The sequence below is a fragment of the Cupressus sempervirens genome, chromosome 7, assembly GCF_028749045.1.
Source record: "Cupressus sempervirens isolate cs-2001-9-10 chromosome 7, ASM2874904v1, whole genome shotgun sequence".
NCBI classification, from domain to species: domain Eukaryota; kingdom Viridiplantae; phylum Streptophyta; class Pinopsida; order Cupressales; family Cupressaceae; genus Cupressus; species Cupressus sempervirens.
In genome coordinates this window covers 900,091,092-900,106,128 of record NC_143124.1, presented here as the reverse complement: position 1 = coordinate 900,106,128, position 15,037 = coordinate 900,091,092, and the positions used below count along the sequence as shown (strand labels likewise).

The 15,037-nt window shown below is 33.5% G+C and overlaps 1 pseudogene; it reads left to right on the top strand.

The window, feature by feature from the left end:
* The window catches only part of LOC149550403 (trans-cinnamate 4-monooxygenase pseudogene), a 41,361-nt pseudogene extending 30,748 nt beyond the window's left edge, over positions 1–10,613 (top strand).
* The last annotated feature ends 4,424 nt before the right edge of the window (positions 10,614–15,037 follow it).

The following is a 15,037-nucleotide window of genomic DNA, read 5'->3' as shown; positions in this document are numbered from 1 at the left end:
GAATTCTAGAATGCTTAATGGAAAACCTCTAACATAATCAAAAGTATAGTTTTATAAATCTAAATTTCAAGTAGTACAAAATAGAAAATAGTGAACTTATTTTATTAAATTAGACATTTAATAAGCCTGGTACAATCTATCTATGGGCAAGATACATGGAAATCATGTATTCTTGTGTATATAGATTAAATTTTGAAACATAAACAAATTGGTACCTTTACTTGAAGTCAAACCTTGTTTAATTTTATTTTTTTATTTCATTGCTTAGGTTATTCTACTTAGTGGGCCCTTGAAATATCCAAACTTTAACTATTAAGCATGCATCCTATCTTAAAGGTAAGGTTGTGACATGGAGAGCTTAGTTATGTGAAAAGACCAATACACACATCAATTTCTCGTCAAGGGATGCTTAGCAAAAATGAACACAATAAAACCAAGAATCAACCAAAATCATTGTCACCACTTTTATAGGTATATAACTATTAAGAAAAGTAAATCAATTGACATGAAACATATATCCTATGTTACCTGTCTTGATAATTAAATCACATCACTACTCAAGTGAGCTTTATCAAGTAGATATGGTGAGCCTTATGGCTTTTTTGTCATTAATACTCTTGTTGGCAGGGGCATGACATGCAATAAAATAATCTTTGTTATTATTAGGGGTTGGTAGAGGGAGTAGCCGAGTATGTGGGAAAGTGAAGGGCATCAACTGGCCAGGCTCAAAATAGTTTCATCTATGCTTTTCATAGACCAATCTTTCCCTATAAATAGATGATCAATCTATTAATGGTAGCATACCAATGTTGTGGATTCAAGTTAAATATAAAAAAACATTGTAATTTTTCTTTTTTTAGTGTAGGGATAGAGTTTTTTAGGGGTTAGTGGCTTTTTTTGCATTGGTGGTGGGTGACATCTTGATATCTAAGCTAAGATCAAAGAAATTGTAGTTGCCATGATCCTCTAGCATTGCCTATTTTTGGAAATTGGTTCCAAGTTGGGGAAAATATGAAGTATAGGGAAAAAGTTTTGATGAAAATGGACCAAAGTATTTTGGTGGTTGTTTCTTCCCTAAATTTGGCCAAGGAGGTTCTGCACACTCATTGTGTTGAGTTTGGGTATGAAACTCGCAACATGGTTTTTGATGTTTTTTACTAGAAAAGAGAAAGATATAGCATTCATTTTCTATGGAGAGCATTGGAGAAAGATGAGGAGAATCATTACACTTCCTTTCTTTACTAATAAATTTTTTCAACAATACATATTTTCTTGGGAGAATGAGATTGCACATGTTATGGTGGATATTAATAAGCAACAAGAGTCCAGCAATACAAGAATTGTGATTCATCATCACCTTCAGCTAATGATGTATAATATTATGTATAAGATGATGTTTGATAGACAGTATGAGAGTATGGATGATCCTCTATTTTTGAATCTTAAGGCGTTTAATGGGGAGAGCAACTGCCTAATGTAGAACTTTGACTATAATTATGGAGATTTTATTGGTATTCTTAATCTTTTTCTTAGAGGATACCTTAAGATTTGTAAGGAGGTTAAAGAAAGGAGTATGTCCTTGTTTATGGATTACTTTATTCAGGAATAAAAGAAATTGGAAAACACTAATGGTCTTGTGAGCATGACTAAGAAGGTTTTAATTGGTCATATCTTTCACACCAAGGACAAAGTTGAAATCAATGAGGATAATGTATTGTACATTGTAGAGAATGTCAACATTACCATAATTAAGATTACTCTATAGTCTATGGAATGTGGATTCAAAAAGGTTGCAAACCACACTAAAATTCAACAAAAGATTCAAGATGAGTTTGATACTACTCTTGGCCTTGGTGTTCCAATTACAGAGCCAAGCACTATTAACTTTCCCTACCTGTTGGAATAAATTATTGGAAAGAATGCTTCTGAGAGGGGGGGGTGGGGGTGAATTAGAAGTACTAGCCTTTCAACCATTTCAAATACTTAATACCATATTTTTGAAATGAACATGCATGCATATAAATATTAAGCAATCATAAGAAACCAATATGCATCACCACATAACACTTAAGATTTGGTAACCCAGAAACCCTCTAGAAATAAGAAGGTAAAATTGGGGTGGGGATGATACCCACAAAATCACTGCAGTAATAATGTTTAACCACTTTTGATGGTCTACCCTATTAAAGGCCTTCCCTATCAAAGGCTTTACACTGTATCAATAGTGACTTGATTAAATGATTTACAAACACTTTACATGAAGTGTCACCCTGTCAAAGGATTTAGTCACCTAGTTAAAGGATCTATAAAATAGCTGCTAAGCTAACCTATCATCATAGGATTTCCTTTCTAATACAATGACTAAAGAGTATTAGGTATAATAAACCTGATGGCTTACAATCGTTCAATTGCTGAATACAGGCACTTGATCTGCTCTTTCTGATCTTGATCCTCTGTGATCTGATTCTCTTTTCTCTAATATTAGTCTTCCTTATACACCTTTTTTTTTTTTTCAATGTGATTTCATCTTCCTTATAAAGACACTTGAAGACTTAGGGTTAGGTATGGATCTACGATCCATATTTAATCTCTAATTTTTGCTTATTCCTTGCACATCTCTTATTGGTTACATGCCTTCTCCATTTTTCTTATTGGTTGCATGTAGATTGCATAGGAAATATAAATGATTTGATCTTATCACTTAAATATTTCAAGATTTGTCTTATGTCAGCTATGAAAATGGTTTACATCTAAGTTTGTGAAGTTTCAAAATCATATGTTGATTTTGAGTTACTCAACACTTACTGCTTCCTAATGTTCGACACCTTCTGTAACTTGGCTTCTGTATATGCTCCTATCTTGCTCCGCATTGTTTAAGACTCGACACCTCAATAATGCTTGGTACTTAGATCATACTCAGAACCTGTACTCACTTGGTACCTGATCTTCACTCAACACCTAAAGACGGCTCAGCACCTGAAGATCACTTGGCACCTGATGAATTTCCTGACTCAGCACACGTTGTGGCTCGGCATAAATAGTGTACTCAACTTCAATGTGGAAAGTGGTTAAGTGTGTTGACACTCAAGTGTCAAAACCATTTTTAGACTAACAATCTCCCCCTTTTGACATGAGTGTCAAAAACACTTAACTAAGCAATATTTATCTGATCTTATGAGTACATTTTTTGATCTGCTTGGTATGTATACAGAGGTTTATCAAAAATTTGTAACTTACAATATATACCTCAAAATTATTATAACTCTTATAACTCCCCCTGAGTTTATCATGCCAATGTCTTGTGCCATTATGCCTAATGTTCTCTTTAATATATCTTCACAATATTATCTCCCCCTTTTTGATACTTATGTCAAAGGGTCCTAAATAGAATGCCATGTTTGGCCAAAAATGTCTTGTTTACCTCAAGGAGTATTTGAAGAGTTGCATCCCAATTATTTAAGGCAATATCCAATGACTTTTGTTGTATTATAAGCTCTGCTATGAGATCAACAAGTCCTTCATGTGTAGAAATATTGGGATCCTTCTTCAGGACTATTTCTGCATACATTTGCTCCTTGTGCAATACTTCTAAGTGAGGAGTAATAGAGGCTTGAATTTGCATCAAATTTTATTTGATAGTGGCCTCTTCTGCTAATAATGCACCTAATTCCCTCTGAGTGTGTAATGTATGAGCAAATTGCTTTTCACTCTATACAGGATCTGAGGGTTGTTGTGTGCTAGAGAGTTTTAATTTACTCTCAAGGTTCAAAATTTTTTGATTTATTTCGTGTGTGAACTTGGAAAAATCACACAACTTGTTGTAAAGGGAAAATATGTTCCCTAATACACTTTTTACATTTTCCAATTTCTTGACTAGGTCAACCTATCCCAAAATTATGTTATTAGCTATTTTCTAGTTGACTTTGCCTATAAACTTCTTTTTTAACCATTCCAATAGTTTTAGATTAGTATCATGGTCTTCATTATTTACTTGGTCAACAATATCAGATAATTGCTCAAGTATTGGCCTATTTGCATCTGGAGGTTGAAGACTAAAAGCATCCATGAATATATCTTTTATTTCATTCAGTGTCTGCTTGTATTTGTAGTCTTTTCTCATTGCCTCTTGTCTCCTCCTCTGATCCAATGCATTCTGTATTTCATTCATCTTTTCCTCATTTAGAGTGCTTGAATCATAATAGGGTATTTTGATTTCTTCATCAAGCTCAAGAATACCATAATGGATGGTCCTGGCTACCCTTGTAGAACCTGAACTTGGTGTACTAACATGTAAGGTTATCTTTTCAGTACTCTGCTCATGAATGGGTTTGGTGGGAGTTGTTGTTTTTGGTAATTCAATCAAAGTTTATATTGTAGACTCCTCTTTATTTTGAGTTTCTTCCTTATCCTTTTCTTCTTGATTGTCTTATTCTTGTTGTGTCACTACTGCTAGAGGAGTACTCACTGTCTAAACTATTGTCCCTATGATTACATCTGTTGTTGCACTTAGCTCCTGATAAGTTTGAGTGACTAATCTTGGTGGTGACGGAGGTGGTAGAAATGTAAGCCTAGTAGTTTGAATGGTTTGAGGTGGTTTTTGTGATGGCACCTTGACTTCTTTGAGTTTATCTACTGACTTTTGAAGATTGTCCACACTGACCATTATGGGACTTATACACAATTGTGCTTGCAGATTTTTTTGGTCAAGGATCTTAGTAAGATTTGTTGTAGTTAATGGATTGATGTTTTGACATGTAGTGTCAACAAAATCCTTAATCTTTATGATTTTTGCAGGTGTGGTAGGTGAGTGAGGTGAGCTAGGAGGTGAAAGATGTGTGCCCTGCACACTTTGTTGTTCATCAGTTACTTTGTCTTCATCTTTTCTTTCCTCCTCTCTTTCTTTCTTATTTTCCTCTTCTTCAACCTTTTTCTCTTCTTCTATTTTCTCTTCTCTCCTCTTCCTTCTTTCTTCAGGTTTAGCAGTAGCTTCCTCTTTGTATATCTCTTCAAGAACATCTTCAAACGTCTTGTACAAGTTTTTCCAAACTCTTGTTGTTCTTTGCACAACTTCTTCAACTTTTTTTTGTAGGATGGAGAATGCCCTATATTTAGGTGTAAACATTTTGTTATGCCTTTTGACTACTTGAGTTACCTATTCTTTTGTTAAATCAGGCAGTAGGTTTGCTAGGGTTGATTCCCTCATCTCTTTCTCCATCATTAGGTAGAAATTCCATCTATCTTCTATAGTTTTAGATAATTCCTTTGGCAATTGTCCATCTAGTTCAAGAGGTGTATACTTGAACTATGCCATTAATGCATAGACTAATTCTTCTATGCTATTTTGTTCCTCTTTACTAAACTTATTGAAATCAATCTTTTTTCATTTCATTTAAGTCTCCATTCCTAATCTTCTTACATAATATATCAATTGATGATTTAGGAGGACTTACCTCTTCAGTCTGATCTTCTTCATTAGTATTAGGTTGGGCCACATATCTTTTTCTTTTCTTTCGCTCTTTCTATGCCTTTGTGTTTTTTTTCTTTGTGGCTTCCTTTTTAGCCTTTTGGGTAGAGGCCCTTGTTGTACCTCTGGTTGTTGGCTTCTTTGGCATTTGCAAGTTAGCTTTCTTTGGTGAGGGATGAGAAGCAAGAGGTGTCTTTGTTTTCCTTTTGATGACTCTGCCTCTGATGGGTGCTTCCTTGGTTTTTGTTTCCTCGGCACTCTCATCTTTCTTTTCACCTTGACTTTGAGGCAATTCAAGTGGCTCTTGTTCTAGCTCACCTTCTTCTTCTCCTTCACTAATCTATTCTTCTTCACCTACTGCACTTGATTCTCCAACACCAAATTTCTTCTTTATCTTCTTTACCAACGTGTCCTTTTTCTTTACTACTGAGGTTGTCTCGAGTTCTATAACAATTCTTGATTTTATAGTGTCATATATTCCAAATGCCTTAGTAGTTTTGTCCATTTCCTCTGCAAGTAAAGCTGTGATGGCTGCAGAAGCTTGGTCAACATCAAGCTCGTATCCTAATGGTCTAAGCCATCTTGTTCTAGGAAGGACTGCTTGAATATAGGTGTAATCAATATCAACAAGAAAACATATGTCATTTATATGCTTTTCTACTAGTGAGATTGGTATTCTCATTCTGTTCTTCATTGCATTTTTGAAATCCTAAAAATAGATAGATATTTGATCATCAAAGCTATCTCCCATTTGTGCAATGAAATCATTAATTTGATCAACAATTGTTTTATTTTGACTGTAGTTGAGTTTGCCAAATGAAGGGAATTCCTTCATTACATAGAAGAACATACAAATCAACACTAAACCAAATTTGTATTGTGCTCCCTTGGATTTTCTAATAGCTCCAATATTTTCATTGATCTGTTGCAACAAGAGTTCTACAAGATCATAAGTGTGATCTTTCTTTACAAGTTTATGTGCCACATCTACTATTATGCAGGGTACACTATTTAACCTGCTAGATTGGTAAAACTTATGTGATATGATCCTTACAGAAAAATCTAAAAGGGGATCAGTTGTGGTGTCTATAGTCATGCCTCTATTATTACACTTTGCTCTTGTGTTTTTCTCAATTATTTCCTTCTTTTCGCTTCTCAAGGTCTTTGGCCGATCTAGGGTTGGAAAGCCAATAACCCTATGAACCATCTTCTTAGTAATCTTGACTTGCCCTTGTTCTAACTAGAATGATCCATCATGGATTCTACTAAGTATAATGTGTATCTACTCATTTTTTAATACGATTGGAAAAACTAGGGCTTTGGTTAAACCCTTCTTTTCTATGACATAAAACCCATCTTTTAGAATACCATTATCACAGAGTTTGTCATAGGCATTAAAGATTTCTAAATCTCCTATGGCTCCTATTTTACAATTATAGCATTTTCGCACATCCTGAACCATAACAACTTTTTCAGGGATGGCGGATAGGGCACTAGCGGGATCATTTTTGTATGCAACCTCTGGTATAGGTCTAAACTCAGGTTGCTTAACTTCATTGCTAGCAAGTTGAATCTCATGGCTCATTTTCTCTTGGGTCATTTTTGAGCTTGATGCCATTTATATTTGAACTAGGGTTTTAATGATTTAAAGCTTCTCAAATTGTCAAACTCGGCACTTGAAGGAAATACCTAGATAGATACTTAGAGTGCTTGGGTAGGTGTTAAATTGCTGCAAATCACTGGTTGAAAGCTTGAAAATCGCTTAGACGTGCTCAAAGTAATCATTCTTCATTTGAATGGCTTAAGAATGAATCGAATTTTACTTTTAATGATAGAAGAAACTTTTGCATTTAATGCATTTTAGTACCTACACCTGTCACTCAGCTTCCAAATGTTTTTCAACCTGGCATCCACTCGGTAGCTATGATTACTCGAAATCTACTTACTTTGTTGATAACTCGGCATCTAAAGTAGTTTTACTCGACAACTAAAGATGACTTGGCATCATTGTTCGAATTTTAGTCTTAGCATCTTATCTTATGCTTAATTCTTCTTTTCAGTGCTTCTCTGTCTTGGGACTGATGTATGATATAACTTTGTATATCAGTCCCATATATCTCCCTTATGCTTAGTTTGATGAAGTATGATCACTTGACCCGTTAGTTGAAGTGACCCTTTTGCTTGATGTACTGCATTCATCTTTCTTCTTCCAAGTCTGATTCATTTGTCCTCTTATGACATCAATCATTTCTTTTTGTTTGTTGGCTTCAGTATTTGGTGCTTTGGACCTTGTAGGATAGTTCGTGCTGGTATGACTAGTTTTGAAGCAACTGAAGCATGTGGTTTTTCTCAACCATCTTTTATAGTTTACCTTGAAATGCGTTCTTATGCAATTCTGGGGTATATGTCCATATTACTAACAATAGTGACAACTATACCTTGTGTTATAATCCCAATGGTAGTGGCTTTCGTTCCCTTTTGCTGGTTGATTTGATGTCCACATGGGCTTTGATCTATATTCAAATGACCTATCTTCATATTTCTTGCAATTATGACAATGTCCATCAAATCTTTGTGTTCTTGGGATTTTGGATCTACAATCTTGTGTCATATGTCCTTACATTTTGCACTTGTGACAGTAACTCTTGCTTTTATGTGTGTTTGGATGATTGATTCTTCTACTTCTGCAAATATTAGTAGTATGTCCCTTTTTATTACAGTAATGACAAGTGGGTTTAAAATCCTTACCTTTTTCACTTCTTTGCTCAACACTCTTTGATGATTCACCAACTTCAGTGCTGTTTTATCCAAGTCTTGATGTATCATGGGTTGATCTTGGGAATTTCAACAACTGTTCAAAGTACTTTATGGCTTTTCTTGACTTCTTGAGATTCTCTGCTATCTCCTTTTCTCTGTTCAATTCATTCTGTAATTGTTCATTCTACATCCTCAGAGTAGAGATCTCAATATCTTTCATATTAAGTTCATGGTGAAGGTTCATCATTTGAGCAAGTGTATCCATCTACATGTTTGAGATCCTTGTTAATTCAGTACATTTTTCTTCTAGTCTGTTTGCAAGATTTCTTTTGTCATCTTCCATCATGACTTTATCCTCAATTGCTCTTTTCTTTTGTTCAGTGATTTCGCATAACATTATGGCCTATGATTTATGTTCCATCTTGAGAGATCTTATCTCATTTTCTTGAGCTTTGTTTTTCTCCATCAGTTCTGCTATTGTTGCATCAAATTCATCAATGTCTCCATTGGCAAACACTTGTGTGGCATCAATCTCTTTGTAGTGTATGTCATTTTCAGCTATGGCTATCTCCTTTCTTCTTTTTAAAGATTTTCTTAATTCCACTCTAGTTTCCTCTACCTTTTGTAGAGCGAGATGCACATCTATCACTTGGTTTTCAATGATCTTTCCAAGTTTGAAAACTTCCATCCTTAGATCTTTTCCTTCAAGCTGTTAGGCTTTTCTTTGAGAGAAACTCAGCTCTGATACCAATTGTTCAAATAAATTATTGGAAAGAATGCTTCTGAGAGGAGGGGGTGGGGGGGGGGGGGGGGGTGAATCGAAAGTACTAGCCTTTCAACCATTTCAAATCCTTAATAACATATTTTTGAAACAAACATGCATGCATATAAATATTAAGCAATTATAAGAAACCAATATGCATCACCACATAACACTTAAGATTTGGTAACCCAGAAACCCTCTAGAAATAAGAAGGTAAAACTGGGGTAGGGATGATACCCACAAAATCACTACAGTAATAATTTTTGACCACTTTTGATGGTCTAACCTATCAAAGGCTTTACACTGTATCAATAATGACCTGATTAAAGGATTTACAAACACTTTACATGAAGTGTCACCCTGTCAAAGGATTTAGTCACCTAGTTAAAGGATTTATAAAATAGCTGCTAAGCTAACCTATCATCATAGGATTTCCTTTCTACTAAAATGACTAAAGAGTATTAGGTATAATAAACCCGATGGCTTACAATCGTTTGATTGTTGAATACAGGCACTTGATCCTCTATGATCTAATTCTCTTTTCTCTTATATTAGTCTTCCTTATACACCTTTTTTTTTTTTCAATGTCATTTCATCTTCCTTATAAAGACACTCGAAGACTTAGGGTTAGGTATGGATCTACAATCCATATTTAATCTCTAATTTTTGCTTATTCCTTGCACATCTCTTATTGGTTGCATGCCCTCTCCAATTTTCTTATTGGCTGCATGTAGATTGCATAGGAAATATAAATGATTTGATCTTATCACTTAAATCTTTCGAGATTTGTCTTATGTCAGCTATGAAAATGGTTTACATCTGAGTTTGTGAAGTTTCAAACTCATATGTTGATTCTGAGTTACTCGGCACTTACTACTTCCTAATGCTTGGCACCTTCTGTAACTTGGCTTCTGTGTATGCTCCTATCTTGCTCAGCATTATTTAAGATTTGGCACCTGAATAATGCTCGGTACTTAGATCATGCTCGACACGTGTACTCACTTAGCACCTGATCTTCACTCGGCATCTGAAGACTGCTTGGCACTTGAAGATCACTTGGCACTTGATGAATTTCCTAACTCAGCAGACGTTGTGGCTCAACATACATAGTGTACTCAACTTCAATGTGGAAAGTGGTTAAGTGTGTTGGCACTCAAGTGTCAAAACCATTTTTAGACTAACACTACCTTCAAGCTATAATTAAGGAAAGCTTGAGATTACATATGGAAATTCCATTTTTAGTTTTGACATTAACCTTTATCATGCTATAAGATCTATGGTTATGACATTCCAATTGAGAGTAGAATCCTGGTCAAATAGTAATGGCTTGCAAATAATCCTGAATGGTGGAATAAACCTGATTAGTTTATTTCTAAAAGGTTCTTGGTTGGAAAGATTGAAGAAATTAGAAATGATTTAATATAGATACCACTTGGTGTTGGTAGGATAAGTTTCCCAGGAATCATCACAGCTCTTCCCATTTTGACCTTGTCCATTGGTAGGAAGGTTCACAACTTTGAGCTCTATCCCTCACCTGGGAAATTCAAGGTTGATGTAAGGGAGAAGGGAAGAAAATTCAGCTTGCATATTCTTAATCACTCAATTTTCATGGCCAAACCTAGAGTGTGATCAATATGCACCCACCATATAATTTATGCCCTTATGTAGGAGTCTTTTTCAATTAACTCTTCGATATCCAAAAAATCAATTAAGGGTTTCTATAAATTTTTAGTAGATTTTTTCTATTTTTCTTTCGATAATTGTTATTTTATATATGTGTATGGTTTTAGGATTGTATTATAGGTTTACATTGTAAGTGTACATGAAGTGATCTCAGAGCAGAGAGGAAATAATAGTTAAAAGACTGCCCATATGGGGTTTTATGTATAAGGAAAATGTGTCACTTTCAAGGAACATATTGGCTATATATGGTTTTATGTACCCAAAAAAATGTATTGATAGATTCCTACTACCAATAGCCACTTATTTACATAGCTATTATTTATATAGATAGAGAACCCTATTCTCTTAACTGTGACATTACAAAATAAGAAAAACAAAATTTCAAAGGAACTTTTGGCACCACCCCTTTCAATATAGCCACTAGATTGTGTGACCTGAATAGACTGCACAATAAAATAACTACAAAAGATGTTATATTTCCCTTCTATTTCAAAAGATTATGTGAGGGCCATCAAAAAGATAGAAAAAGGCCACTTTACCCATCTACCTCAACAATCTCTATCTATTCATTTTATTCAACGGTTCTTTGGCACCCCTTGTTTGTCTTGCTCCTCTGCCTCTCCAAAACTTGCCCAAAACTCTACTGGATGAAGGTCTAGTTTCAATTTCTCTATGAGGCTTCAGAATGGGCTTTCCACAAACAAAAAATACAAAAAATGTATATCGGCATAACCAAAGGGGCAATAATTTTAGTTCCCTCCAATTTGTACAACAAAATTTGATTTGATAAAAAACTACTCCAAATGTATACCAATTGCATGGAATTAAACCTTACATATTTCAAAGAACAATTAACATTATTTAATGTTGTTAATTATATTTTTAGTTATTAATAAACTATCAATAATTTAACTATAAGTTTTCAATTATTAATTTCTAACTATAGTTTTTAAATTTTCACATTTATATTCTTTAACTTTTGAATAGTCATTTATCTTTAATTTTAAAATTTTAATTTATTTAACATTTTTATATTTTAACTATAAGGTATTTTCTACAAGAAGTCAAATTATGATATTGTTATTTCGATTTAATTGTAAACTTTTTGAGTCAAATTGATGGACCCACATTTCATGAGTAGTAGTTCAAAACAACCCATATTTCATGAGAATGCATACTATCAAATATTAATATAAAGGATTAATAATAATTTATTAGATATATTTGAGTGACTAATTATATTATCAAATATATTCATATGATTGATTATCGTTTATTATGATGGGTAATATATTGCTATGACTACATTATAAATAAGGAATTTGTGGGATGTGTTTATAGAACATTATCAGAAAGAACATGAGGTAACACTTGTGGATGAATGAACCATTCATGTTTAAATTTGTAACAACTTCTTGAGACAATGTCTTCTTCTTAATGATTTTTTCATCTAAATGAGACAAATTAGAAGGTAAACCCTACTAATAAATAACTTGTACATGTGAATTCTCACTAGGATTAATTAATATTGTAGGGAAGAAACATCCCTTCAACTAATTGGCATCTTGATGCACCCTTGTGCTAATATATTATTGATCCACATGTGAAGTATTGTGATTTCACCTTGCCAATTGCCTGGACCCTTTCACCTTGGTTTGGAGATGATGCCATATGATTCAAGGTATTGAGACTACAGTCGTTTCTCAAACTAAAGCCTTCAGGAGCTTCACCTTATTCATAATGGTTTAAGTGTCTCTAATCTAATTTATATCCAAAATTCATATTTTTGTTGCATACTTATATCCCTAAGAGGTGGAAAATTCATTTAGAGGAGATTAATAAGAGTGTATATTCTTTAGGACTATTGTTGGGTAATTTCTAAGTATCTTCACTTCATTTTTTAGTCTAACCCTAGTAATTATGAGCATTATTACAATCATTCATGTATTGGTTGCAATAAATAAGGGGTGAAAGTTGATCTTGTGTGAGGAGGTTCAATACATGCCTAAAGCATACAATCATTGACTTTCCTCATCCTCTAATGATACCACATGCCATGTGTTTGAATGTTTCATGCCATGACAAGGTCAACATCAAATCTTTGCATTCTTCAAAAAAGAAATGTACTATTTTTTTTCAAACTTAAGGACTCTCCTAAATATCAAAGAAATCAAAAGAAGAAATACAAAATGTGCCAATTATCTATGAAAGTCTAAAGTTATTTTATTCTTTGTGTTATAGATATATTTGGAATATTATAAGGGGGAAATAATAAGCATACAAGCATATTTGAAGTGGAAGCAATAACGTGTTTATATTAAACACAATATAAATATATCGCCACACTTAAAATATTTGTAACAATTCCTAATCATTAAGGAGATTAAAAAAAACCTAATCTATTAATAAATACACCTTAGAGAAAGCGATGAGAAAAGGTACACATGACTAATTACTGACTTATTATCCTATTACTTATTAAGTTGTTTATTTGGTAGTCTATTTAGTCCCCTATGTTTAGGTGACTAATTATTAGTGACTTCTTTTGCAATCACTTATTTAGTTTTTTTTTTTGGTAGTCTATTTAGTCATATACATTTGGTTGAACTTGTGGTTTTACCTAGTGATCAAATTAGTCACTTATTTACTCCCCTAAAAATGTAAATTTTAAAGAAATAGTGGAATATGATTAGTTTTAGTCACATGACTAAAATTTTAAGTGGCATGACTAAAATTATTAGTCACATAGTCACATATTTCCTACATGTGTCAAAGTGAACATATCATTTCCACTTTATGGGTTTGAGGGGAAAGGAATGGAGGGCCATTTCCTTGAAATGATCCGTGTAGAGGTTGATGATAATGGGGGAGAGGGGAGAACCCATAGCCACCCCATCCACCTTCTCATAGAAGACATTTTGAAAGGAGAAGAAAACATCAAACTAACAAGGTCTACCTAACAAAACATGGAAAGCACTCATGTTAACTAAATCACATAATTATGTCTCATCTTGTTATGAGCCTATGTCAAAATTAACCCTACACCATTCTTTCACTTCAACTATATGATTATTTTGAAACAAAATAATCCCACAAGGATAAGGATGTTTGAGTCTTTTGAATCCTAACTTTTTTAGGATTTCTTCATATAAAAGGTTATTTATAGTTCCATCATCCATTATCACTTTGCAATATTTTCTAGTAGACGTACAAATGGTTAGGAAAAATCTCTTTCACCGCATGGACTTTGATTCCTTATCACTTAACATGACTCTTCTAAACCTTAGATATTCTCCCATCTCAGGTGCAACTTCTTTTTCAACAAGTTTATCTTTCTCCATTTGTTCCTCATATATCACTAGGTTCTACTTTCCTTTGCTAGTACCTACCAAACAATATTGTAAATACCTATGCCAAAAATTCTCACATTTGAAACAAGTACCTTTGAATTTTCCATTTTTTCCACTACTTCCACTAATATTTTGTTTAGGTTCCTCTTCAATCACCATTTTATCCTTACCTTTGTCAACCAACTATTCTCCCTAACCCTAAGGATAGCTTGTACTCTCTTCAACTTATCTTCTTCCTTCAAAGCATACTATTAAGAATCCTCAATTGTACTAGTTCTCAACATACTCAACTCATCTTGAACTTTATATAAGTCTCATATCATTAACATATCTAGTTGCCTTTTTCTTAGATGACTCCTAATTTCCAAATTTGATTGTCATCTTCTAGAACTCCTTGGTATACTCTTTAACTATATGATCTTTCTATTTTATATTCTTCTATCTCTTAAATAATTCCAATTTGTAATCCTCTTGTGTGAACTTAGCCTTAGGTCTAGAAAAAATAACTCTCTATCTAGTGATCTTAAGTTCACCATTCTATTCCCTATCCCTCTACAATTATTTCCACCATATGGAAATATGATCCTTCGGCTTATTATGTATTAGCCTAAATCTTTATAGATCCTCAACATCTTCAAGATCAAAGTAATCCTCAAGTTTATTAATATAATTGTATCATCTTAAAATGTAAGCACTTCCATGTTAAGAGTGTTTAGCCCTTAGAGTAAGTGTTCTAGGTTCATGTTGTAGACACCTAAATATGATTACACCGCTTCGGTAATCTTATTTAGCTATCTCTAAAGGCATCATTAATTAAATTCCTATTCAATTAATCCTTTGCCATCCCCTAGCTGATTAATTTAATTAATCATCTATAGTCCTAATTGATAAATCAAATAACCTATTATTTATCAATTAAATCCTATTCTTCTATCTAATTCCAAAATCCTCATTTATTAAATAAATCTATTTGATAAATAAAACCCTCAAATATAATAACCCCTAACCTATCCTAAATCC